Source organism: Gekko japonicus, unplaced genomic scaffold (genome assembly GCF_001447785.1).
Source record: "Gekko japonicus isolate JY-2015 unplaced genomic scaffold, Gekko_japonicus_V1.1 scaffold127, whole genome shotgun sequence".
NCBI lineage: Eukaryota > Metazoa > Chordata > Lepidosauria > Squamata > Gekkonidae > Gekko > Gekko japonicus.
Genome location: NW_015170891.1, coordinates 508705 through 513161, shown reverse-complemented (window position 1 = coordinate 513161; position 4457 = coordinate 508705).

Below are 4457 nucleotides of genomic sequence, written 5' to 3'. Positions count from 1 at the left end.
CGGGCCTCGCCCCCCCCCCCCCCCGCCGCCGCTTTTTTGTCTCCCGGCTCCAGTCTGGTGCGGCTTCCTCCGTGGCTTCCCTCGCCCTTCTCCCACCCCGCGCCGGCCCCAGAGCGGATTCAGAGCGGGTTTTCTTCAGGCAGCCTCTTGGGAAGGAGGCCCCCCCTGCCCCCCCAAGCTGCAGGCAACCGGAGGGAGGGAGGGAGGGGAGGGGCTGCTGTTTCTTCCTGCCCTGCTCCTGAGCTCCCCAGCGGGAAGGCTGGTGGCGGTGGGTCACTCGCTGCTGGAGACCGGCCGGCACTAGGGGAGCTGAGAGGAAGGCTGACCGGTGGAGAAGCCAAGGCCCCCGCAGTCCTTCGTCCCTTGCCGAAGGCAGCGCCGACGGGAGTCACCGCGAGCCTGCCAGAGCCAGGGGGGACTCAGAGGCCCGCCCGGCCCTTCCGCGCTGGATCGCCTCTCTCTGACCGCCTCCGACAGTGGAGATACCAAAACACCCAGGCAGGGAGGAGCACGTGGGTGGGGGCTGGGGAAAGAGAGGGAGAAAGAGAGAGGGAGGGAGGGAGGAGGGGGGGAGAGAGATTATGTCTAGAGCATCACCCCCCCCTTTCTTGGCCAGACGAATTTCCGTGGGGGGGGGGCTTCTCCTCCCCGCGCCGTTTCCTGCCCCCTCCCCTTTCACGAGGCTCCTCCATTCTTTCCCAGACCTGCCTGCAGACTGCAGGGGGCGGCCCTTTCTCAGGTACAGGTGTGAGCAACGAGTTTCTGTCAAGGTGGTGGTCAAAGGTGCAGGATCTCGTGGACCAAGCGCCGGGGGAGTGGGTTGTGTGCGCGTCTGGGGGGGGGGGGGACCCCTGGTTTGTGCTCAACTGCTCAGGAAGCTCTCCCCCTCCCCCTCCAACGCACATGTTCAAGCTGTGCTCCTGAAGAGCCAGGGGCGCCGGATAAGTCAATGGGTATTGATCAGGCAGTTACGCGGCTGGGTCTAATTTTGGGGGTGCCCAAAGATGCTGCCGGATGAAGAGGAAGGATCTGCCTCCAGCGTCTCTCTTTTGTGTGCCACGGATGGAGGCAACGCGGGCACTCCTTGCAAATGCCGGACGGGGGGTTGGGGGGTGGAGAGAATGGGCGGGGGAGAGAGAGAGAACGTAATAAGAAATTCCAGCCGGGGCTTCCCTGTTAGAAACGCGGATGCCGAAAGACTGGCGAAGCGGGGTGGTGGTGGGGAGACCAGCATTACTGAGAAACGCTCACAGGCAGATGCTGGGCGGGTTTTGTTTTGTTTGTTGCTCCCTCGGCTTTGAGTCTCCACCCCTCCCCTTGGCAACTTGCACAAATGTGGAGTGCTGGCATCAGAGAGGAGTCCCAGGCAAGGGCAGGAGCGATTAGAGGACTTGGCCGTTTATTTCTAGGAGTCGAAGTTCTGCCTGGGGTAGAAAGCAAAGCGAAGAGTGACTTGCTGCAGGTAGTGATAAGAAATCCTAGAGAGAGAGAGAGATGTGGGCGTGAGAAGGAAGACGGGCGCATTGTCTTGCGGGCGGCAGTTTCAGGCATCAGCAAAGGACCCGTCATCTGACGGGACGGTCCAGAAAGTTGCGTCTCCCTTCTCTTTTGCGTCGAGCGTCTAGTTCTCAGGGCGCCACGAGGTACACGACAGTGACAAGCCAGAGAGTATCAGAAGTCTGTCAACTAGTGGGAGGATCCAGGAAACAGAAGGGGGGGGGGTTTCACAGTCTGATGGACGAAAGGGGCGCCTGCTCTGCGACTCCTGTTACCGCCCTGTGGCCAGAAATATCTTGGGTCAAGAACTAAAGCCCAAGAGAAAAGGTGCAGAGAACGGTTCCCCCCCCCCCAAAGAAAAGTAAAGACGTTCGAAGGCTGCTTCTGAGAGGCAGGCTGTTATCACCAAGACACGGATTCCCCCCCCCCCTGCCCCCCAGCCAGCTAGTTCCGGGGGCCCTGCTGAAACCGCCTCGGGCTGCCCTGGGGGAAGGGGAGAGGAGTCCCTCCGGGAGGTTTTGGGTCTTTCCTTTGTTCAAAAAACCACGGCCAAAAACCTTCTTCTGAAAAAGCTCTTTCTTTGTACCTTATAATATTCAAGTTACAGAAGAGAAGAACAAAAAGCCTTCTTTCTTCGCCGCGGCTGGCCTGCCCAAGACGGATGATGGCCAAAAAGCGCAAGAGACCAATTTTTAGGCAGGCAGGCCGGAGAGGGGGGAGGTCGGTCTGGGCTACGAGGCGCCCTCTCTAGGCGGTGGCGGAGAGAAGACCGAGGCCTTGTTGGGCCGGGCCTGGCTTGGGGGTCCCCCTGCCCTTCCCTGCCTCGCCTTCAGCGCCACCTCGACTTCTCCCCCGTTCCTAAGGCGGCCGCAGCCAGCCAGGATGTCCCGCTCCAGATCTCCCCCGCTTCGCTCATTTCCCCGGAGTTCCCCCGTCAGGCATGCAGGCGGGTCTCCCCGTCCCTGGACCGGGCTTTGGCGCACAGGGGCGGTTACCCGAGCAGCCTTTCCGGGGACGGCTCATTGGCTGCTCACTGCGCCTGGCCGCGCTCTTCCTCCCCGGGGGTCCTCCGGTCATTCTTCGGCTCTCCCTGGCAGCTCCCGGGGGGTGGTTCCGATTCAGTGCAGAGGGGCCAGGGACCGCTTCGGGTCGCTCGGCGGCCTAGGGCGAGGGCGAGAGGGGGGCAGGCAGGAGCCCAGGGGGAGGGGGGGCGCGCGGAGCGAAGATGTGGCACCTGCCAGTCCGGCCAGCAGAGGGGGAAGGAGGCAAAGGGCCCCTGGCCCGCAAGCTGAGGCTGTCCCCCGCAGGCCTCGGGTCGGTGGCAGCCTCGGCTCCTTTTCTCCCGGCCCTGGCAGAGGAAACATCCTCTCCAGCTCCGGCGGCGAGGCTGCGGGTTTCTGCCAGCGCAGCGGTGCTGCTGCCGGAGCTGGTCTCGGAGCAAATGAGATGTCCTTTGCCGCCCGAGAAACGCCTCCGAGCCAATAACGAAGTTTAATTGTTGGGAATGACTGGCGGGATCCCTTCCTCGCCTCCTCCGAGGGCCAAGGCCCTTCCCTAAGGAGAAACTAGAGGGCCAGGGGCGTCAAGCGCTCGCTGACACGAAGCGCCAGGGCTGGGCAGGGCAGGGCATCCACGACAGACCCTGGGATTGTTGTCGACAGAAGCCGGTGTGAAAAGAGGGAGAGCCCGTGCCAGGCCCTTGCGAAGAGGAGAGCAAGGAGCCCACGAGAAAGAGGATGGCCCGAGAGGCAGGCAGGCAGGCAGGCAGGCAGGGCCGGCCAGGAACTGGGCCCGGAGAAATCCTTGGAAGGGGCCCTGTCTGTCCGCCGGGAAGAGCTCCTGCGCAAGGCGGAGCAAGGCCCAGCTCTGGCCCGTCCCCCACTGTTCTCAGCAGCACTGATTTGCGCAGGAGCCCTTTGCGGTTGTGGGCGCAGAGGATGGCTCGGAAGGGGAGAAAGGGGGACCCAAGTGGCCTTCTCGGGCCCTCCGAAGCGCACGGCCGTTTCTAGGAAGGGCTCCAGGGGCCCGGAGGCAGGAAGGGGAAACGTCAGGACTTGGCCCGTGGCTGGGTCCCCTCCTCCCCTGGGGGCTGCTGAGCCCAGAAGCGGGCCGGCGGGACGGGGCTAGCTGGGGTCGGCCTAAAGAGAGGAGGAGGGAGGGAGGAGGAGGAAGAGCCGCCGCCTTCGCCCAGGACAGCAGTCCCTCCAGCCGGGAAACCAGAGCGGCTCTTTCGAGGCGGCCGGTTTTGGCCGGCCTCTGGAGCCAAGCGCGCGGGGGAGGAGGGGACCCACCGGCTGGAGGTGCTGAAACTATCGCCTGGCGAAGGGGGAGGGGAGGCGAGGCGAGGAGGAAACCCCCTCTAGGGAGGTGGCGGAGGGCCCGAGGACAAGACTGCCCAGGATCCCTGGGAGGGCCGGAGGCGCTGGAGCGCCCAGCCAGGAGCCGCTTTGGGTTCCCGCTCTCCCCCTCATCCCCGGCCGGGAGATGGAGCGCCTGGAGCACAACCCAACAGAGGTGCCGCAGCCTGGTCCGGCCCGCGGGGCGGTCCTACTGCGGCTCCAGCCTTCCGGTGTCACAAAGGGAGCAAGGGCGGCCGGCCGGGGGAGCTCCTCCGCCCTCCAGCCTGCGCGGGATCCAGAGGCTCAAGCCGGACTTGCGCAGGCTGCGCAGAGGGACGCCGGCACCCTGCTGTTGCTTTCCTTTCTGGAGGCTGGTCCGAGAAGCCGCCGGCAGGAAGAGCCCCTCTTTGCCCGGCCCCACAGAGAGAAGGGGTGGGCCGCGCTGCTCCCTTTCCTGCTTCCCCTGCCCGTGGCCGGCCAAAAAAGCCGAGCCTTCCTCCTCGCCTTGGCAAAGCGGCCCACCCGGGGCCTGGAAACCCGCCCGCCCCAGCGCCGCTTCCCCCCGGAAGAGGGGCGGGGCGGGGCTGCATCTGGAAGCCGCATCCCGGACTACAGGCCTCG